Source organism: Cynocephalus volans, chromosome 10, assembly GCF_027409185.1.
Source record: "Cynocephalus volans isolate mCynVol1 chromosome 10, mCynVol1.pri, whole genome shotgun sequence".
NCBI lineage: Eukaryota > Metazoa > Chordata > Mammalia > Dermoptera > Cynocephalidae > Cynocephalus > Cynocephalus volans.
The window spans coordinates 100,628,881-100,652,791 of NC_084469.1; the positions used below are offsets into that span (position 1 = coordinate 100,628,881).

Consider the following 23,911-nt stretch of genomic DNA (forward strand, 5'->3'; position numbering starts at 1 on the left):
TACAGACTGAGAAATTCAAAAGAAAATAAAAAAAATAGAGGAGCCGGTCCATTTAATCATGGATAAATGACCATTGTCATCCAGTGAGGGAGTATGTGTTTATTATTCTGTCTTCATTGGCTGATTATGAAACTGGAGGTGAGTTCCCCTGGTCTCTAGAAGATTAGCCCCAAGGGATCAGCTTGTTCTCAGATTGACTTTAACCCCTTGGGAGTGGCCGAGGAGGAGAAACCACCTTAAAGGGAGACCAGAGTCCAGGCTGAGAGACTTTAGGGGAAAGTGTTTAGATTATGGAGACTATTCACTTGACTGGCACCAGAGTGATCTATCTGGAAGGACCTTGTCTCTCTGTGCCTCCATTTGTTCATCCGTTAAAGGAGAACCTGCCTCAAAAAACCTAATCAAAAAATGTTATTAAAAAGTGACAAAAAAAAAAAAAAAAACCCAAAAAACAAAAAACAAGGGCCGACCCCGTGGCGCACTCGTGCTCCCATAGCGGGTTCGGATCCTATATAAGGATGGCTGGTGCGCTCACTGGCTGAGCGCGGTGCGGCCGGTCACAAAAAGACAAAAAAAAAAAAAAAAAAAAAAAGTGAGAACAGGCCTTTGTCTGCCAGCCGTATCCAGAGGTAACCCCGGCAAGACTAACAATAATCGTATTTGCAGATCGGTTGCTTAGGAGGCTCATGTATGGATGTTGGATGTAGGGGCCTGGGGCCTGATCGTCGGCCTTGACCCACCCTGTCCCCTTACCAGATTCATGACTCCACCACAGGAAATAATTCAAGGGCAGAGTCACAGTAGAAAGTGAGAACAAGTCTAATGAAACAGAGAAGAAATATGGGTTCCACAGAGCGAGGGCGGCCTAGCTCCAGAGACTGAGCCGGGCCGCACCAAGTTTAACATAAAAGTAAGCTCAGTACAGGCATCAAGCCTAACACAAAAGCAAGAAAACATAGTTAAAGTTCAGTACAAAGTGCACACTGGCTCAAGAGAGTGAGCAGCTACTGCTGAAAGCAAGTTGGATACAAAGTATACACACTTCAGCCAGCAAAGTGCAGGCTGCCTCCAGGAAAGTGAGCAACAAGCCCGCCTCCGCCTGGGATTCAACTTTTATAGTTTTTCTATCTAATGAATATTCAGTTAAGGAGGCGGTTCCCAGTTATATGCACAAGGTATATTCAAGAATATTCTGTGCTTGCTTTTGAGCATGACCAGCCACCAGATTTGCAAAAGGCAGCCCCTTGTGGTTTCATTTTCACTTTGTTAGTGCTGAAAATAGGTCTAACTGGCAATAGTAACTTTTCTCCAGGGGAGATCTCAGAAGAAGGGGCCTGAGACCTCAGGGAGTGAGTGGCTGGAAACCCAGAGGCATGTCCTGAAACATGATCCTGGGGAAACTGAAAACATCCTGTATCAATATCATGGCCGTCAAGATTACACTGTCTGTGGCCGAGCAGGCTCCCTGGGGTCTAGTCCCCGGGTCATCCACAAGACCCTGAACAACTCCCCTCCTGCAAGTTCCATTTTGCAGATGGTAAAACTAAGACAAGCTCAGAGAGACGAGGTGGCTCTCTGAGGTTACAAAGCTAGTGTTACTGACAGACCAGGCTCGGCTCGCCCTCTCGAACTAAACAAACACCTCGAAAGCCCAAAAGTTGGTGCAAGGATTGAAAGGTTTATCCAGATAACTGGTACTCAACTAAATGTCTAACCAAGCAAACAGAGAAACAGTGGGGTCCACTTTATAAGTCAGAGAAACAAAGCACAGCCGGGAGCCCCCAGTGTGCATCTATACAGAAGCTGATGCAATCTGACCAAACAGCAGGAGAGGGCTCAGAAGGTCAGAGAAAGGTAAGGAGATTTTAGTGGCTTCCGGACTTGCAGTCACTGTGCAGTGTGGGAATGAATCCCACCACTCTCATGAATCCCCCATCAGGGGAACCTTCTCAAGGGAAAGTAAAAGAATAAAGCATCATCTTATCAGAATTTAGGCCGTGGGCTCCCAGAGAGACTTCCCAGCAGCAGAGAGACACAGGAGCAAAACAGTCTCGGTGGCCACTTGTCTCTTGCAGTTGGGGTCTTCTCTGGTGCAGTTATTAGAGCAGCACGTGTGCCGCATCGGGAAAACCCCAGGGCCATCCTTGTCACCCAGAGTCCCCTTACCTCCTGACTTGTACCGAAGTAGGCTCTTGGATCATAGAAATGAATAACACACCCAGCAGTAAAGGAAGCAGTGCTTTATAAAGAGAGGAGATGGACTTACGCATAAGGGGCGTAGCTACAGGAAAGCTAGACCTCCGGAGGGGAGCTGTTCAGGGTCTTTTATAGGGAAAGGACTGTCGTGAGGCGCAGTTCCCAATGAGACGGACACCACACAAAAATACTTGGGGGTTGTGGAAGGTTTATTTCTCCTGCCGGCCAGCGGCTGTCTCCTCAGGCAGTCTGGGTAGAGTGCAGCCCCCAGCCTCATTAGGGAAAAGTTTTTATAGGCATAAACCGCATCCTGTTTGGCATACAGGATGTTCTGCAAGAGATGTTCAGCAAGCTGGTTTACAGAAGCCAGAATAAGCAGGTTAAGCCATTTTTATTGGCTCCTCCACTGGTCTCCGGGCAGAGTTTCCTAAATTGGGGGTCTTCTAATAGATGGTTAACTAGGCTACTGTGGTTGTGAGTTAAAACTAGGTAAAAAGGCTTTTTGGGTAAGGGTCTATCACACCTGGGTGCAAAGGCAGGAAGTGTGGTTACTTGAGGAGGGGTCTGCTTTAGAGAGCAACTCTGTTTCTCATTTGCACAGGAACGATCTGGCAGTCTGCAGTTTTCTTGTTAACACAGGAACAGGCTTGTGACCACAGAGCTATAGAGTGTAGAAATGCATTTAGCTGTTTTTATAACTGGGACAAAGATGGAGTCAGTCATGTTAACTTGCAACAGGAGTTAGGGGGTGCAGGCCAGCTCCACTGCAGGTGGTCCATTCTGTTCTTCCTGGTGGCATCACGGGCACATGCTCAGTTAGGTCTTTGGTCCTTGTGCCTGCTCAGTAGGTCCGAGATGGTGGTGGTGTTCATCACTGTCACCCCAGGAGGCTCACTGTAGCAGTCGCCTTGAAGTTTTGTGCCCGTGCGGGAATTCCTAAAGGGGTGTTAAGCTTAATCTGTAACTTATTGTTTACAGTTACAGTAAACAAGCCTTGGGGAGGGGTTTTGCAACTCAGTGAATATCTGTTTCCCTCTTATCTCTGTTTGTTTTATCAGGACAGGCCATGGGTAATCATGTGCAGGGTGTCTCATGACTGAGGAGTAGAAAAGTAATAAAGTGTCCTCTGCAGGGAAGATGGAGTCAGTTTAGTTCACAGGCCTAGCCTTACTCTGTTTCATTAGTAAGTGGCAAAGTCAGGCTTTGAACCCTGGTCTACTCAACATCCAAGCATGCGCCTCCCCACAGGAGGGCTGTTATAATGTTTACTGCTGACTTGAGTGGATGTTCTTTGAGTCGTCATCACCCCACACGATGGGATCACTATGAGATGGAGTGTAGCCTCCCCTCCCCAGCCCCGTGCTCTAAGACTCTTCCTCTGGGTCAGGAATTAGGGAGGAGAAAAAAGAAAAAGCCAACGGGGTTTTCTGTTGTCCTGCTTGTTAGCCAATTATGTTATGACCGATGTCAGTCTAAGATGGCAGCAGGTGGACAGGAAGAACACCCAAAATGGCTGTGGAAAGTTTCAGGTCCCTAGAATAGCACATTTTCCAAGAACCACAAAAGACACCCCCCTCTCCACCACCACATCACCTTCCCGCGCACACGATTTTCCCCACCTATAGGAAAGTCCCAGCTCAGCTTAAACTCTCGCTTGGTCCTCTCATCCAATGACAATGAGACAGCTCCACCTATTAGGATATATAAGGCACTCCCTAGTTCTGCATGCAGCTGCTCCTGCTTTGAGAGGGCAGCCCACCCGCTTGCCCCTGAAGCCCTCCAATATACATTCTGGCTGGGTGTCTGTCTCTCGGTGTAATTCTTTGCGACTCCGGGCCATCCCTTTCATTGGTGCCGTGACTCGGATTGGGCTTCCCCCCTACCAGTGGGACCCCATGTGTCTTTCCACCGATGGCCCCAAGCCTGCACCTGTGACGATACTCAGCCCGGCCCTTTTTCCCAATCGCCGCCAGCACATCCACCATCGGCCTTGTAACTATCTATATAGGTTCTGAATTTTGTACTGTGTACAAGTGTTATCTAACCACAAAGTACATAAGGTCATTCATGTTTTTGAGAAGGAGGCACTCCAGGAAGAGTGCTGGTCACATGCAGAGGCACAGAATCCAGAAGGCTCGGTGTCTTCAGGGAGAGATGGTTGCATTGGCATGGGGAGGGGAGCATTTGAAGAGAGACTGAAGCTGAAATCAGGAGCCAGAGTGCAAGGGTCAGGCCTTCCAGATCAGGACGGGATTCAGACTTTACCCCATGAGTAGTGGGCTGGACTTCACATCTATACTCATAAGGAATATTCGTCTGTGGTTTTCTTCCTTTTGATGTCTTTGGCTTCAGTCTCAGGGTAATGCTGACCTCATTGAGTACGTTTAGAAGTGTTCCCTCCTCTTTAGTATTTTGGAAGCATTTGAGAAAACCTGGTATTAATTCTTTAAATGTTTGGTAGAATTCACCAGTGAAGCCCTCTGGTCCTAGGCTTTTCTTGGGAGGTTTTTGATGAGTGATTCAATCTCCTTACGTGGTGTAGGTCTACTCAGATTTTCTGCTTCCTCTTCAGTCACTTTTCGTAGTTTGTGTGTTTCTAGGAATCTGTCCATTTCATCTGGTTGCCCGATTTGTTGGGGTGCATTTGGTCAGAGTGTTCTCTTAGAATCCTTTTTACCCCAGGACAGGGCTCCAAAACCAACAGAGCATCTGGGAGACCAGTGAAAGAGGTTTCTGGGAAGGCTTCCTGGAGGAGGTGGCGTTTGAGCCGGACCTTGGAGGGCGAGTAGAAGGGAGAGGAAAGTGGGTGAGCAGAGCAGCCAGATGGGGAGGAGTGAAGGATGCACAGCCGCCACCAGCAAAGGGAGCCGCAGGAGGGAGTCTGAGCAGGAGGTTGGGAGATGTCCGCCCTCGGGTGTCCCTCTCTTTCCCCCCACCCCTGGCTGCTTCCAGATGACACCCCTGCAGCCTCCATCAAGAACATGCCTGGGGACAGCACAGATCTGTTTGGGGATGGTGCGGTGGAGGATGGCAGTGCCACCAGTGGGCACCGGTGGCAGACAATGATCATTGGGAAACAGGAGCATCGCATCAGACTGCACATGATCCGGCCCTACATAGAGGTGGTCACTCACGGAGGGGAGACCAGCACCCTCTGCACCCCCTCCTGGCCCCAGCTGCTGGGCAACTGGAGACCTGTCAGTGCCCCTCCCTGGCCCTCGGTCTCTTCATCTGATCCACGGGGGGGCATTTGCAGAGGCTCCTTTCTTCTTGAGTGTGCAGGCGATAGAGGGTTGCATTCTAGAGTTTCTATCATAAGTATGTTGAAAGGATATGGGGGATGACTTGGTGAAGCTTCCATTGTCTGGGGTCAGAGGCTGGGGCTCCTGTTGTCTCTGTTGCTGAGGGCATGAAGGATCCATTCCTGGAGCTCCCATCTTTTCTAGTGTTGGGGACCTGGGAAGAATTAGTGGATGGAGGCCCCACTGTCTCAGTGTGGGGAGAGATGGAGGGTCACGGGATGGAGTTCCACTTGTCTCTCTTTGGGGAGAGTCACGTTCTGCATCTCCCCTTGAGGTATTGTCAGTATAGACTGAGTGGGCCACTTGGCTCCCCCTTCTCCACTGTTGAGGAGAATTTGATGGGGTTACTTCTGGGCTGCTGTCATTTATAGTGTTGGAAGTGACCTTTCATTCTGAGAACTTTTAGACTTGCAGAAGAGTTGTAAAACTGTACAGGGTTATTTTATACAGTCAACATTCATTTGTATTTAGTCGCATTTTATGTTATATGAGGATCTTCATTCAGTGCTGAAGTTGTTTCCACATAGAATCATTTTCCTTGAGCCCAAATAACTCTCTTTACTGTTTCTTGAAGTGTGGTTGTTCTGGTGAGTAATTCTTTCAGCTCTTAAAAAAATCCCTTTGGAAAACATCTTTATTTCATCTGCATTTGTGATGAACATTTTGTGAAGTTATAGAATTTTAGATTGGCAGTTTTTTAAAATTCAAATTCAATTATTCATTCGTTGTCTTCTCGCTTCTATAGTTTTTTTTTGAAAAGTCATCATTAGTCTTATTCTTGCTGTTTTGAAAGAGATGTATCCTTTTTCTCTGATTTCTTTCAAGATTTGCAGTTCGTATTTTATTTTCCACAATTTGTCCTTTCCTCTCCATTTTTAAAAAACATTTTATTTGTAGTTATTTTGAAGTCCTTGTCTGTTAACTCCAATACCTGGATTGTTTTGGGGTCTGCTTCTGTTGATTTCTATATTCACAATTTGGACCTTTCTCTTCTTCTTTGCATGTCTAGTAATTTTTTTGTTGTGGGCTTGTATTGTGATGGTACTTTTTTAGAGGTTTCTGACTATGCTGTCCTTCTCTAAAGATAAGTTTTGTCATGGCAGGCAGTTATAATACTGATGGGACACCTTGAGTCTATCAAAACATGCTTTAGATTTTATAAGGACAGATTTATTTCCAGTTTGCACTTATACCTGTATCTTTTAGTGCATGGTACTCTGAGGTTGTGGCATTTCTATGGTCTTAGTTGAAACAGAGGTTTTTACAAAGGTCATTCCACTCCAGATGAGTCCAAACATGAATCTCCATTTCTCCAATATGTGTGACCTCTGAAATTTCTGCACAACTCTTCAGCTTTCAGTATCTATATAGCTAAGCCTCCGAGAGTCTTTCCCTGCACATGTACAACTTATGTGTTATCCAAGGACTGGAGGGGAATTTTAAGGCACGTTTTTAGGGCTTCTTTTCTGTGACTCTGTAGTCTCTAGTAGAAAATCCTTCAGGTTGTTTACTGTGTCATTTCAATAAGCTCCCAACATGTTTTTGAGCATTTCCTTAACTTTTGGTACCATAAGATTTTTCCATAATCATCTTTTGTATTTTTCCTGCTCCAGCTCTAGACTCGGCCACTTCATCGAGGAACCCTAGTGTCTTCATCAGAGAACGCTATTTAGAAGCCAAGATCTGGATGGTAGGTATTCTCATTGCTACTGGGATGTCATGGCTTCTAGGCCTTCTCAACTGACAGAGGTTAGAAATATATGGATGTGTACTATTCTATACATATGCACACGTGTGTGTTCTGTTTCTATCTATAAAAATCCCAGTGAATTCATACTGATACCTCCAATTCCAATCTAACACCACAGGGTTCGTTCTAGCCTTCTCTCTTTGCTTGTTTGTAGCATCTTTTTTTGACAGTGGGAAACTGGCTCTTATTATCTATAATCTGTTTACTTAGTTGTTCAACCCTCGTTTATCTATAAAGTAGTGTCAGAATTTCTAACGTACACCCTTGAGAGAAACAAATGTATGGCCTAGAGTACAGGATCTATGTACAGTTCTTTTTGTTTTTCAGCCTTACAGTATCTGATCCAAATAGTTTTCCTGAGTAATTTAGGTTTTTCCCCACTCCCCTCATTTGTAATTCAGTTAGGTTCATTTGTTATAGATTGTATTGTATTTTGCATTCCCTCCACCACTTGGTAAATTAAAGAAAAAAATACCATAATATTTCCTCTTTGTGGTGTATAGTTCTATTGGTTTTGACAAATGCACAGAGGTGGGTATCCACCAACAGTCATGATATAGAAAAGTTCCATTACTCCCAAATTTTCTTGTTCTAGTCCTTCGTACTCTTCTCCCTCTCCTACCCCTTAGCCTTGGCAACCATTGATTTGTTGTTATTCCCTACAGTTTTGCTTTTTCTAGAGTGTCACACAATAGAATCACACAACCTATGGCTTTTTGTCTCTATCTTCTTTCACTTAGAAAATGAGTTCGAATCAACTGAGGTATAATTTACTGCAGGGTCATGTACCCATCGTAAGTGTACAGTTTAATTGACTTTGACAAATGAGCACACCTGTGTAACCGAGACCCCTATCAACATATAAATACAAGATGGTACAAGTCCATGAGGTAGGTACGCTCACTGTTCCCACTGTACAGAGGAAAAGCTTGGACACGAAAGGTCTGCTACTTGTCTGAAGTAACCAGGATACTAAGTCTTAGGGTCTAACTTGAACCCAGATAGTCTCTATCAGAGCCCACACTTTTAGCCCCTATGCTATAGAGAACCGCCACTGTACCAGGCACGGTTTGCAGTACGGGAGCCACAGTGATGAAGAGAACATGGTTCTGGCCATCGTGGTGGTTACAGCCCTGTGAGGTTTGGGATGGGGAATAAACGTTAGTCAGATAAGCCTGTCTGTACAGTCAGCCCTCTGTATCCACACGTTCCAATCTGCAGATTCGACCAACTGCAGATCAAAACTATTCAAAAAATAAAATAAATACCACAATAAAAGTAGTGCAGATATAAATACGGCATAACAACTATTTACATAGCATATACCTTGTATTAGGTATTAAAAGTATGCTAGAGATCATTTAAATTATGCAGAAGTGGGTAGGTTATATGCAGATACTACGTCATTTTATGTTACATATTTTGCTGTGTAACAGAGATGCAAAAAAGATCACTCAAAGCAACATGAATGTGATGAGAAGCCCGAAGGGCCTGCAGCTCAACAACTCCTCTGTTAGAAGGAGAAGCTGCGTACAGCCCTGAGTTGGTTTTTGCTTCAGTTTCTATTGTAAAGACAAGGAAATTACAGGAAAAGAACAGATGGTTACAATATACCACCAAAAGAGTCATAAATCTAAGCTATGTGACATGCAGAAGAAACCATAAGATAATCATCAAAGTGCCTGTCTTCTTGAGAAACCCAAAGAAACAGCGTAAAGCAAAGCATGGAACAACCCCCGTGTACTAACTAATCTAGCAGCACGTCCTTGGAAATCTTAACTCACAGATTTTCCCGTCATTTAAGGTTTGTTGTATTGAGGGTTATTGCCCTCAGAACAATCCCTGTTTTGCTTCAGTTCTCTTGTTCACATTAAAGGCTTTAGACCTGTGTGAGTTTCCTTCTCACAAAATCTTCCAATGAACCCATTATATTAACAATCAGTGTATACAATCCCTTACCTAAACAGTGATCAGAATTGATTGAATGTAGGCTCTTGCCCCCTAGCTGTAGGCTCTTGCCTCCTGTCTGAGGACTTTTGTCCCATTGCGTGCATTACCTAAATACCCTATCTAATAACCAAATAGGAATCAAGCTTTCTAACCCTCTACAATTTTATGTAAAGGACTTGATCATCTGTGGAACTGGGTATCCATGGGGGTCCTGTAACCATTCCTTCATGGATACTGAGGGACAGCTGTATTGAGTTGGTCAAATGGGGATAAGTACTATGGAGAAAAATAACTCCCGATAAAGGTGATAAGAAATGTGGGCACTGGAGGCCTAAGCGGATTTGAACAGAGACCTAAGTAAATGGGCAGAATGAGCCATGCGGCCGGGTGGGGAAATACCAGTCTAAACTATACAGAGACCCTGCTGCAGAGCTGTGCAATAGCAAAGAGACCAGAATGACTACAGAGGAGCAAGGAAAGAGGAAAGTGGTCAAAAGTGAAGTCAGTGATGTAGGGGATCCTGACTGATTGGGGCCTTGTAGGAAATGGTCAGGACTTTTTGTAATACTCTCAGTGCACTGGCGTATCATTAGATCAGAAAAATCCATGTTAAAGCGACACAGAATTACAGGTAGGGTGTGGGGAAAACAAGAAAGGATGGTAGGAAGGGCAGTTAGAAGAGCTGAGGGGGGAGGCGGTCATTGAAATCTGAGGATGTAGTGGGCGGAGAGGAAAGGGTTGCACTGCAGGGGCAGAGAGGAGGTAACGGGTGGCGTCAGCCCCCCTTTTTCCTGCAGGATTATAGCCACAGCAGAGGGACCTTCTCCATCTTCTGATCTCCTGCCTGGATCCCTCCCACTGACCAACCCAAGTGGAAGCTCTAAGGCAAATCAGCCTGCTGATAGAGCCCATATGAGTTCACCTCCTTAGGCACAGAGCAGGGTGAAGGTATTCAACACTGTCCACTCCTCTTTAGCTTCTTGACATCAGCTTCTGTCCTTCATCTAATGATAAGTTAATGTCCTCATGCAAGATACAAAGAGGCTACTGTATTGTGCTGGGGTAATGTCAGTTTGGTCCTGCTCCCACCAGCAATGGAAATCTTTTACCATAACCAGTGTTCTTCATCTGAGATGGTCATGGTGGTGGTGGGGTCAACCAAGGAGGAAGTGGGAAAAGTTAACAATTTCCACTAAATCAAAAGTGTAGCTGTCTTCTATTCCTGACTTGCACCTGATCTTGAATCCTGAATTGAATTCTTCCTCACCCCAATCCACATTCCCTTTCCACTGTTCCAGCCCCTATGTAAATGGGGTTCTTTACCTGATTGAATGATCTTATGTCAGGTCAGGTGTTTTGGAAACATTCTGCAATGGAGATTTTTGTGTATTTGGGAGAAGTCTCAGAAACACCACCTTTAAAGGATGGAGAGAAGCCGAGTGGGTGGGAGAGGATGATGTATGATTTCTCGTAACTGAGGTCGATCCCCTAGGGAGCTCTTGAGCTGGTGTTGCCCTTCAGGCGTGTCCTACACTGAGGCAAAGGGACAGGTCTTTGTAACCCCCCCATCAACCAGGCATTGGAAATGGGTGGCCCCTGGGGAAAGGCCATAATCTTAGGTTTGGCACTTTCTTTTGGCCAATAGAAGAGAATTTCCAGCACGAGCCATTAGCAGCCAACCAATCCAGTAGCGGGATGAGTGCCTCAGTCCTGAAGGAGGGATCTGGAAACACACCACTGTATTCACTATGGTCCACTGTTATGCCACTGAGCTGTACTTGCTTCTAAAGTAAGTGCATGCAGGTTTTGGGTTGGTCCTGTTGCCTGGAGAATCTTATAAGAGTAAGGTCAGAGAGACAAATCATAGACATGCCCTTCTACCCTGAGCTGCTTATCCCAGTGCTGCAACTGATCCTTATTACCACACTTCCTCTACTGCCCCATTTTAGATTCCCTTCACCCTTGACTGCCACCTCTGCTAATCTAGGCAGCTCACCTGGAGGGCTGATCCAGATCCTCACCTAAGGTGTCTGGATGACTGGTCACCATGCCCTTCTCAGGACACAGCTGCTGTGCTTGTTTAGTGATCATAGAGATTGGGGAAATAATATCCAGAGACATCCCAGCGGATTACCTGAGTACCAAAATGTTTTCCTCCCCGTCCTCAATGTATAATAGCAGCCCCATGCCTTCCAGATAGGATGGCGACTTCTTTTCTTGCATGTTGGGAAGCAAGAAGTGGGAAGCAGCAGTGGTAGCTTAAAGTCCAGTGAAACTCTTACTTTGTCTTCTGTTGAAAGCATTCACCCTCTAGGTTAATTATTTATTGTACGTTTCCCCCAACAGCCCATCCCCCATCCTGTATGAACAACACTGGTGATGGCAATTATTCACGTGGGAGAATCAATGCTTTGACAGCACCCCAGAACAGTACAGCAGCTGATGGGATTCCTGGACAGGAATATGATCTTTCCATCCAGGTGGTGAACAGGAGTAGATTCCAAGAACCAAAAGGGGTCACAAGTACTGAATGTTTCCATCTGCCCAAATGAATCCATCTTCTGTGCCCTGCTGCACCCAGGAGGGTTAGTCAATATTAATGACATCAATAGGCTTCCTTGCCTTATGGCTTCTGGCTGGTTTTGGCCAGTGGGGAGCTCAGGCATGATGTTGTAAGGTTAAAGCCAAGTGAGGTCTCATCCTGTATACTTCCCGAAAGAGAAACCCAGGGCTGGATGCTGCTCCTGACTTCTTCAGCTTTTAGATGCAGCCTTCTCCTCTTTTGTGTCCAGATTTCAGTCACTGTTCCCACCTCATTCCTCTTCAGTCTTAGGGGTGTTGATAGACCCCTGTCCTTGCCAGCTACTGGGTACCACAGTGCTGGGTGAGAGTTTTCCAGAGGGGGGATATTATATATATATATACATATACATATATGTATGTATGTATGATTGGCTCATGTGAGTGCGGAGGGTGGCTAGTTGCGAGATCTGCCCTTTGCCAGCTGGAGAATGAAGAAAGCCGGTGGTATAGTTCCAGTCCAAGCCCAAAGACCTGAGAGCCATGAGGGCAGATGGTGTAAGTTACACTCGGAGTCTGATGGCTGGAGAACCAGGATACTGAAGTCTGAAGGCAGAAGGTGGATGTCACATCTCAACTATCTTTTGTTATTTCCCTACACCCTGTCCACAACTCTGTGAGCCGTCCTTGATCAAAACTATACTTGAGTTGTCCTAGTTGAACTGTGTCCACTGTTCGCTGCTGAGATCCTGGTGTTCCAACTTGCTGAATATATAAGAAAAAGTCCTACCAATGACCTAAAATATTGCACAAGATCAGAATCCACCACATATCAGATCATATCTTCTACCACTCACTCAGCAGCCCTTTTGTTCCGCTCCAGTCATACTGGCCCCCGTGCTGTGAGTTTTTGCATGCCGAGACTGCTCTTGCCACACAAACTCATATGACTCACTTGCCTACTCATTAAAGTCTCTCCTCAAATGATTCTTAACTGGGCGGCTTTCCATTCCTATTCTATTTGAAATAGCAAGTTCCCGTTCTCCTTGACTCTCTTACAATATTTTATTTTTCTGCATTATACGTATAATATTTTCTTGTAGATTTTTCTATAATATTTTATTCCCCATTAGGATGTAAATGCCTCAGTGGAAAAACTGGAGTTTCACCCATTGCTGTAGACGTAGATTCTCAAACAGCACTTGGCCATGTCGAATGTATTCAGTAAATAGGCTCTGAGCATGGACTGTCTGGGTTCAAATCTGGACTCCATCACTTATGAGCTGGTCAACTGAGCAAACAACTTAAACATTCCACAACAGTTTTCTCATCTCAAATGGAAATAATAATACTACTTATAAGCTCATAATGAGTAAGTACTCAATTAGATAAAATTCATAAGACACTTATAAGAGGACTTGGTCTATGGGAAGAGCTAGCTAAACATTTTATTTTGTTTTTTTAATAGCCTTCTTTTTATTACTTATGTATTTGTTTATTTGGTGGATGGCCAGTACAGGGATCCAAACCACCGACCTTGGTGTTACATGCCATGTTCTAACCAATTGAGCCATCTGGCCACCCCTGATCTTTTATTGCTAATGTATTACAATTCTTTACCATAAAAAAATGATTCCTACTGAAAAGGAACAATTCACAAGAAAATACCTAAACTATATGTATTTAGTTATATAAAAATATAAAGCAAAAATGACAGTTACAAAAAGGATTTGTTAATCCAAATTCTAGTGGAAGTCTTTAATGCACTTTTATCACTAAATCAGGTTGAGAGAGAAAAATCTGAAAGTACATACTATAGTAAAACAATTAGTTAGCTTGAGTAAATGAACATATACCCTTCATCCAAGAATTAGATAACATATTGTTTTCAAAGAAACATGGAACATTTATAAAAATGGATCAGTAAGTAGGTTTATCAGTTAGATATTGCATTTACTGGCGGATAACAGAACACCCCCTCAAAAACAAACAAACAAACACATACTTTGGCTTTAACCAGTTAGGGGTTACTTTTAACCACATAGAAGACTAGTGCAGAGCTAATGCAGCCAGTCAGGCTTTGGGAGAACCCGAATTGTTGTGGATATTTTCTGCTCTGTGATTTTTTGTTATTATAGTAAAAAAATAAAAAGGCTATTTGAAATCTACACCCTGTGTCCACTTTCCAAAAAAAAGAATGAAAAGAACGTAGGTGAGGCGGACAATCCAGGTGACTTCTACCTACTTCTCACGGCAGCAGAGTGGGACAAAGCCTGTCTGGGCTTCAGGAAAGCCTGGTTCATGAAGTGTTCTCAATACTTCTCACTGACAACTTGAATTAAATTGTTTTTTCTTCTTTAAGTAAATAAGTAAGGGGAGAATAGACATTGGGGACAATGCTAACCAGATAGAAAGAGAAAACAGAATCAATATCACGAAGTCCATGGACTTCATCAACTTTAAATACTGTCCAATTTCCATTAGGTCAAACTAGATCACTCAGGAGACATTTGGAAACATCTTTTTGAATGTGCCATGTATTGATATTTTAAAAGCATTAATTATAATATATTGCATACTGTGTCATGTAGTTTAAGGTTTATTTTTAGCTTAGTTATATCATAAATGTTCATGCTAAAACAAAAAAACTGAATATTAATGAGCTCGTGGCCCAATTTAAGGATTAGACACTGAGAAAGTTAACCTCACACTAATAACATTTATACTTTTTGTTCCCATATAAGGTATTTTGTGGCCTCTCAGTGAAGATTTGAGGCTGGGCCATCCACATAGTGATTACATTCCTAGGTTTTCCTCCAGTATGAGTTCTCAGATATATAATGAAGAAAGGAATCATTGAAAGATTTCCAAAATTAATATACCCATGGGTATTGCATCCAGGGGGAATTTTCATTTTTTTCCTAATGCAAGATGCATTGTTGAAGACTTTCCCTCATCCTTTATATTCCTAAGTCCCTTTGCAGTATGAGTTCCTAAGTTCCAAAGAAATATGGAAAAGTGGAAAGCTTTCCAATACTGATGATATTCAATAGGCATTTCTCTTTGGTATAAATTCTTACATCTTAAAAATTCAGAGAACATTCAAGGGTTTTCTACAATCATTGCATTCAGAATATCTCACCAAACTGTTTTGTCTTGTGGTCAGGAATGTGAATGCTTGTGTTATAAACTTTTCAACATTCCTTATATACAAAATGTTCCTCTGTGGTGTAATTTCTCCCGTATGTCTTACAGGATGAGTGTCCCTTGAAGGGTTTTTCATTTTGATGAGATTCATAGGGTTTTCCCTCACTGTGAATTGTCACATGACTCTGAACTATCATTGAAGACTTTTCTATAGGCTTTACCATACAGACTGCACTAATGAGGTTTCTCTCCAGAGTTAACTGTGAGTTATTGAACTACTCCATATGATTAGATTAAAAGGGTGAGGGTCTGGGCCGAGCCCGTGGCGCACTCGGGAGAGTGCGGCACTGGGAGCGCAGCGACACTCCCCCCGCTGGTTCGGATCCTTTATAGGAATGGCTGGTGCACTCACTGGCTGAGTGTCGGTCACGAAAAAGACAAAAAAAAAAAAAAAAAAAAAAAAGGGTGAGTGTCAACTAAAGGTTTTTCTATACTTATTTCATGGCACAGTTCTCAGCCGGTTCCCAGTGATCTGTCTCCTGATATTCATCTCTTGTGTCAGGATTGGCTTGTGTGACAATATGTAAGAAGTAAAAAATATGTCCTTCGGAGGCTAGATCATAAAAGACATTGTGGCTTTTGCTTTGTCTCTTTTGCATCACTTGATTTGGAAGGAACCTACTGCCATATCATAAAGACACTCAGCCCTGTGGAGAGGGCGACATGGTGAGGAACTGAAGCTCCCTTGTCAGTAACCAGCACTAACTTGCCAGGCATGTGAGTGAGCCATTATGGGAATGGACCCTCCATCAGGAAAGACTTCAGATGACTGCAGCTCTGGCTACATCTTGACTGCAACTTCATGAGAAATCTTGAGACAGAACTACAGAGTTAAGCCATTCCCAAATTCCTGATCTACAGAAATTGTGAGATAACAAATGTTTGCTATTGAAACCACCAAAGTTTTTAGAGTTAATTTGTTATGCGACATCAGATAACTCATAAATCCAGTATGAGTTTTCTCATGTTGTCTGGGGGATGAGAGATCAAGGAATGTCTTTCCCACAGTTGTTGCATTCATATGTACCTATTATGCATTCTCTTATGCACAAAAATGTAAGAATTATTACTCAAAGATTTTCCACAATAATTACTCTTACATATTTTATTCTCCAGTGTGAGTGCTCATGTGCTCTCATGTGAGTTCTCATCTCAGATGAGAGATTGTAAGGGCTTTACCACCGTAACTACTTTCATAAGGTTTCTCCACATTACTTATTCTCTTGTGCACATTTAGAGAAAAGCTACTGCTGAAGAATTTTCCATGATAATTACATTCATAGGGTTTTCCTCCAGTATGAATTTTCACATGCTGTTAGATGGAAGCACTTCCCAAAGGATTTCCCGTAATCATCACACTCAAGGTCTCTCCTGTATTAATTCTATTGTGCTCAGTAAGGGAAGAGGTCATGCTGAAGGCCTCCCACACTGACTACACTCATAGTGATTCTTCCCAGTATGGGCTCAATTGGGCCTTTTGAGGATACACTGAGTGCAGAAGACATGAAAACACTTGTTACATTCGTGGGGTTTTCCTCCAGTGTGAATTCTCACATTCATCTAAGGGATGAGGGATTATTGAAGGTTTTTCAATGTTCATTGCATTCACAGGATTTATCTTCATTGTGTATTTCTCTTATGAACTGTAAGATAAGTGAAAGAAAGTGAACTGAGATGCCGGGTACTGTTCAAGCTTTATTAAAGAAAGAAATCTGCTGGGCTGTACTCAAAATGGAGGACAGCCCGGGGCTGCTCTGAAAATGGGGACAGCACCAGGTATGGGGGTGGTAGAACTTATGTTGGTATGTTGGCACCAAGAGCTGGCTGATGTAATTCCGGGGGTGGGGTTTGAGTTAGGTGATGGGAATGGAGAGTTCTGCGCATGCAGAAATGTCAAAAGTTTCATTTTCTCCAAAACCATGAGGCTTCTTGTAAGAGAGAATGGGGGAGGGGAGGGGAGGAGGTGGACGGTGCCGTTTTGTACTTGGGCTTGTCTAAAATGGCACTGGTTATGTTGCAGATCTATTAGTAAGGACTACTGCCGGAGGATTTTCCACATTGGTTACAGTCATAGGGTTCTTCTGCAGTATGAATTCCCTTGTGATGAGTAAGGTTAGATTTTATGCCTTGAAGACAACAGCCTGAGTTCCCAGTACTGGAGGGAACAGAACAGAATTTATTCTCAAAAAACTGTGGTCACTTGTTTTAATCCATCCAGTGGCTCCTTGAATAATTGGTTCAAAGGGTCTGCCTTTACTTGTCTAAGTCTAAACTCTCCCTGAGTTGAGGAGGCTAACTGGGGGTGGGGAATGTGTCTAAACATATGTAAGTGCAAATGCATTAAATATTGCTGAGTGCACAAGGGAAAACCATGAAGAAAACAAAAGATGAACCAAAAGACCTAGAAGCAGCAGTGGGGAATAAGATGCTTTAGGGAATAGGGATTTTTAAAGCTACCGCATATCCTTGGAAGGTCTCTCTCTCTCTCTCTCTCTCTCTCTCTCTCTCTCTCTCTCTCACACACACACACACACACACACACACACACGACAAATACAGACATTACAAAATTTGTTCAGAAACATCATACAGACATTACAAAATTTGTTCAGAAACATCACTAAACTAGGGCCGGCCCATGGCTCACTTGGGAGAGTGTGGTGCTGATAACACCAAGCCCAAGGGTTCGTATCCCTATATAGGGATGGCCAGTTCACTCACTTGGGAGAGCGTGGTGCTGACACCACCAAATCAAGGGTTAAGATCCCTTTACCAGTCATCTTTTAAAAAAAGAAAGAAGGAAAGAAACATCATTAAACTAAGAAACAACACCAGCTACAACCAGCAATGAGAAACCCTGAGATGGGGGAAAACTGGATTTACAGAACTTCATGAAAATACTCTGAAAGCACACTTTTCAAATAACAACAACAACAACAACAAACAAACAAAACTACAAGGCATGCAAAGAAATAAAAAAGAAATTCCATTACAAGAAAAAAATATTAATAGAAACTGTCCCTAAGGAAATCCAGACAGTGTACTTAGTAGATGAAAACTTCAAATCAAATATTATGTTCAAAAAGCTGAAGGAAACCATGAATAAAACCACAATGAGATAGAAACCACTTCACACCCACAAGCATGGCTATAATATTTTTTTAAAAAAGAAAAGAAACAAATGCTGTTGTGGATGTGGAGAAATTGGAACACTCATACATTGCTGGGGGGAATGTAAAACAAAATAGCTGCTGTGGAAAAAGGTTAAAGGTTGCTCAAAAAGTTAAACATGCAGTTACTATTTGACCCAGAAAATTTAATCTTAGATATCAACCCATGAGAATTAAAAACAGGTTTTCCAGCAAAAATTTGTTCACGAATGTTCATAGCAGCATTATTCACAATAGCCAAAAGGTGGAAACAATCCACATGTCCATCAGCTGATGAATGGGTACACAAAAAGTGGTATATACACACAATGAAATAATATCTGTCCACATAAAGGAATGAAGTTCTGGAACATGTTACAATGTGGCTGAACTGTGAAGACATTATGTTAAGCAAAAGAAGCTTGACACAAAAAGTCATATGTTGTACGATTCCCTTTGTATGCACTGTCCAGTGTAGGCGAATCCAGGGATAGAAAGTAGATTACTGGTTGCCAGTGGCTGGAGGGAGAGGAAAAGAGGGATTAACCAATTAATGATTGTGGGGTTTATTTTTGGTGTAACAAACTAAACACCTGGTCAGCTTCCGTGTACACATCTCATTCTCTGAGAAATATGCAGCCACAATGCTTGTGTGGTGAACTAGCTGGAATACCGACGTGGGGTTCCAAGGTCCTCTTGGATTCTCCACTCTCGATCTCATATTGTAGTTCAACTTTCCCAAAGAATAAAGAAAAATCGTGCTTAAAACAACTGGAAATGATAAGGCAATCTCCCTTTTTTTTATAGGAAAAGGAAAGGAAGAAATTGATCCATTTAAACAGCTCAGAAGAACAGGCAGAGGCTGCCTGCTTTCCCTGGAGTTGAGAGTAATGCAGACGCAACAGGTCAAACACATTCTGTTGACCTGCTGGGAGGTTCCCAGGGACAGACCTTCAGTCCTACACACCCTCACCTTCCCATTTGCAGTTTGGATGAATGCTCTCTGGCTGGGTTTCAGTGTTCACAAAAAAGACATCTCTCACCTGGAATCAAGTTACTGCTGCAATTTAATCAAATGTGGTCCAGAAGGACAAAACCCTTCCTCTAAGTCTGGCTGCACCCTGATTTTCTCAGTTCCCACAAAGCACACACACTCTGGATCAACATATACTATGAATCCCAAACCAGAAAGCCAGACCCAGCTAGCAACAGCCATAAGATGACCATAATGACAACAGCACACCTAAGGGGACTTCCTGTTTCCCCAAGGACAATGACTTGAGGTCATTATCCTGTGGGAGAAGGGTCCTTCTTTCTAGGCCAGGGCTGAAGATGAACCTCAAACCTTCATTGTTTACCCTCTTTTTCTACTTCCTTCCCGGTGGTGACAGACAGACTTCACACAGACATGTGACTGCTTGAATGCAGCTTCCCCCTCTCTGCAGCCTCTGGTGGAGATGGGCTCCCATGCTGTACTCACCATCCCACTGGGACTAGCTTCCTGAGGTCTCTATTTGTGTCTTCCATGTACCCCAAAGATAAAAGCAGTCAAGGGTATGCGGGGGTGGTGGTGGTGGAGAGTCAGGGACACTAAGAGTGAGTTTGGGCCAGACGGAAAAAAATAAGAGTTGCAGGGGGTAGGTGGTGGTGCTGCCCTTGGAAAGAGGAGCCTCTCAGACCAGCTCTTTGTCCTGACATGTAACAGGCCCCGGCCTCCTCCCAGATCTCTTGCCCAGGGAATTTACGTTCAATGACCTCGACGTCCCCAACTTCCAGGGAAGGAGGGATTTCGGAGAGGAGTCAATACACAGTATGGAGGAGGTGTCTGCCTTCAACTCCATCCAAGGATGCCACATCGTCCCCTAACCTGGAACTTACCCCTCCATGAGAATATTTTCATTTTATGCAGAATTATCTCTTCAGCCATTCCCAACAGGCCAGCCGTTCACTATCACTTGGAGCTAAGCAGGGATCTCCAGCTCTGCCTCCGCTCCCACCAGACTCTCAACCTGCACCCTCCGATCAGCACAGTTGCCAGCTGTCTCTGACTCCTGGATCCCCCGGGTCAACAGAATAACAGCCAACCCTCCAAATAAAAAAAATGTGAAAAGTGTATATATTGGTACGTATATATAAAATCTTGAAACTTTCAGTGTTAGGACATGCAAGAAAATCTGTATTATTTCCCTACAGTCACACATAGAGTTTATGTGTTTATTTTGTGTGTAATTGCATGTATCTATTTACTGACTTATTTACATAATCATACACACCTTAATCTCTTTCCCTGAACATAAACCATTGAACATAAACCATTTTTAAGATACCTCCATTTCTGTGGCTTCTGTGGTTACAACCTGGACACGGAAAAAGCCCTTTGGCAGTTTCCTTACACAGTGGAGTCTGCTGGCACCCCCTTGTCCCAAGTGCCAGCCCATACTCACTTGGTCACACAGAAACCCATGGATCGGTGAGGACAGGTGGACCTTGAGGCTGGTTTCCACACAAATCTGAGCTTGGATGTTGCTTTCCTTGTCTGAACAAAAAAGGCACAAAGATCACTTTCAAGGCTTTTTAGAGGGAGTAACACAGTTGCTAGATAGGAAGACCACCCCATTCACTTTGCAAAAAATATTTACTGATTTAAAGTGTAGTGAGAGCCAGTCCGTTGGCCGGGACTGGATTTACATGATTCCTACCCAGCCACTCGCTTCCTAACATGGGAGAAAGCAGCTTAAAGCTGTGTGCCTTTGACTTGCTCATTTGGCTGGAAAGAGATTCTACGGTCACTCCAGATGCTCTAAACTCATCTTGTCATTTAGGTGCCCAATAGGTGACTTAGCTGAATTATAAACAGTTTCCATAGATGATTCGGGACTTCAGGGTTTAAATGCTCTCCAGCAGGGTTTCCCAGCCTGGCACCACTGATATTTGGGGCCTGATGATTCTTTGAGGTGGGGTTGCCCCGTGTACTGTAGGATGTGGAGCAGCGTCCCTGACCTCCGCCCTCCATATGACAGTAGCACTTCCTGCCCTCCCCCAACTTGTGACAACCCGAAATGTCTCCAGACATGGCCAAAGCTCCCCAGAGTGCAGAATCACCAAGGTGAGGGTGATGAGTGGCCCCTCTGAGGAGGTAACAGCAAAACTGGGTCCTGACCAGTGAGGAAGCAGCAGTTTCAGGCTGACCTGAGCCAACAGCTGAGGCCTCTGGGGAGAAACGGGGCTCCAGAAGTGATGCCAGGCCCTTGGCTGGCGTGTCCACATCCCACGTCTCTCCCTGGATTCAGACCCAAGCCCGTGCCCTCCACTCACCTAATCCCGCCTCTCCTGCTGAGCCAAATTCACCACCTCCAGCCACTAGCTTCAATCTGAGGTGTTCCAGTTGCTCAGTGAGTACAAATTTGGGATGTGGGCTGGGGGGACTCGGGGATATGGGGCGAGGGGACATAGTGGGGCTGTGACCTGTGCCGAGCTGTGGGCAGCCCCAGCCCTGCTCATGGAACCCAGTTTCTCACCAAAAACAATCAATTCTTTACACTTTTTGTCCTTCAAAAGCATTTAATCAAGAAAAATTTGGGTATAACAAAGGATCACAGTTCAGAGGATTGATGTTAGATGACAGTCACGTCAAAGTCAGGATGGTACATGGTGAGTCACTTCCCAAGGGCCCCACCACTCAGCTTCTTCAGGATGCATTTTCCTGTTTTTCATCTGCCTTTCAGGACTCCTTTCCTGGCTCCTCATTCTCTCTGCCTCCCTGGCCAGCCTGTCTGCTCTCAAGGCCTTGGCCAGTCTTTCCCTTGCTGTCTTTACTTTCCGCATCTGCCTCCGGATGTCTGCATAAGTTATCTCTTGGCTGTAGAAGGACGGTGAGAGGTGAAGACCCGCTCCTGGGATCCTCTCTACCCAATCTGAAGACTGGGCAAGGGTAGACCAGGGGCGAGATTGCAGACCCCCAGCACCAGCTTGGCCCAGGGATTCCCCTGGAATTCTTGGTGCAGTGACTCGTAAGGCATTTGCAAAATTCAAAGGACTTAAAAGGTCTCCTTCGCTGCTGCGGGGCTGGAGTCCCTGCAACCTTCTGTAGGCACAGAGTTGCTGGGGCTTCTCCACCTTCTGCTGCCATTGATGACGTGTAACCTCATTGCCAAGATGGGGAGTTATTCTAGTCACCGGCCTCTGAAAGAAGCAGCTGCGTAGTTCTATACGGAGTGCACAACTAACACCAGAGCTCCGCTTGGCCTTGGTTACCAGGACTAGTTGTCGTTTCCTCTGTAAAGCCGGGGTCATCATATTTCTTTTGAGCTTTCCCTTTAGAAGGAAGATAAAGTAGAAAATTTAAACAAAATAGGGGTTGGTTGTATCCCAGGACCTCAGATTTCTCTGTATCTCTTCTTCCTGTGCTTTAGGACACACAATCACTTTCTAGTTGTCACAGCTCCTTTAGTTCCTAGTGTCCCAAAAAATCATGCATGACTCAACCCTTAATAGTCACTTCTACACCCAGATCCCATCTTCACCTAAAATTCTCCTGGTCAGAAATAACCTCAGAAGCACCATGTTTTCTTCTTTAGTCTTTTACACAAAGACCTGCACTATAAATGATCATTCTTCAAGGAAACATTTTACTCCAGCCAGAATTTTTACTCCCCTGACCCTCCTACTCTCCTGCTTCTGTTAACCTCGGCTCCTCTTTCTGCCTTAACACAACAATGGAGGCTTCTCAGAAGTCAGTCCCGATCTCTCATCTGTTCTCCAACCACACATTCCTGCCTGGAAACCTCACCCATTTCCCTGTCTTCTGATACTGTTAATGAGCTGGAAATGCCCATAGCAGCAGCTCAGATCTGACTGAAACCCCAAGGCCCAAATATCCACCTGCCCACTCACCACTTCATTGATGATATTGGTGACTCATCTCACAGTGACAAGGCCTCCAGGTGATCTAACTACTTCCTCAAAGAACTCACTTTTTCCTCAGATTTTCAAACTTAATTGTTGGTGTTGATATACAGCCTAAACTTGAGAGTCATTCTGGACACCTGCCACCTCATGCTCTTATCAATCAACCATTGATCCCTTGAATTCACCTAAACATTCTCAACTGCGAATAATTCCTGATCGCCTTTCAGGTGTCACGCAAAATATCATCCAAGAGTGGCCTTTGCAGATCCAGCAATCGAAATTAAGACACTGTGTTTTTCTCTCTTGGTACTTTTTAAAATGTACTTATATGTATAGTATTTTCTATTTCTATTATATTTTATCTCTAAACTGGATGCTCTATGAAGAGAAGCTCACTGTGGTTACTACAGCTGTATTCACACATTGATTTGTGCTTAGAAAGAGCTCAATATACTCATGAAAAGCATCAATTATTCAGACTCCTAGAGCCCAGTTTCTATATTGAATAAACTCCCTTAACTGAAATTCTGTAATGATACAATCTTTTCATGTAAATAAATGCAGTAAATGATTAACTACCATCTTGATTTGCAGTCCTTTTCTCTCTAATCCAATTATAAGACTCTAGTCACATTAATCTGTTTAAAATGCAAACCTAACCAGTGGTCTCCTCATTCTAAAAACTTCCTATCTATCTTCAGCAAATTTTTATAGAAACGAAGAATATACTTCTCATTTCCTTTCTCTCTTCCTGGCGTAATTATTAAAACTACCACTTGCGATACTCAAGAGGTCTCAGTTTGAAGGAAAAAGTATTTGTTTCTTTTGACTATAGGGCACTTGTGTGTTAAGCTCGCACTAAAACCTGGGATCAGAAGTTAACTGAATAAAGTCACTGCCGCTGTTTTTTATTTATTTATTTGTTATTA

General features: G+C 43.8%; 1 long non-coding RNA gene across 2 annotated transcripts in view; it reads left to right on the top strand.

The window, feature by feature from the left end:
* The window catches only part of LOC134388909 (uncharacterized), a 32,321-nt gene extending 12,147 nt beyond the window's left edge, over window positions 1-20,174 (top strand). The window contains exons 4-5 of one of the 2 annotated variants that reach the window (XR_010024669.1): window positions 7,112-7,188; window positions 18,882-20,174. This is a non-coding gene — a long non-coding RNA (uncharacterized LOC134388909). Of the gene's footprint in view, window positions 1-7,111; window positions 7,687-18,881 lie in introns of those variants that run through there. The other variant, XR_010024668.1, reaches the window with a different exon arrangement.
* Window positions 20,175-23,911: the final 3,737 nt, after the last annotated feature.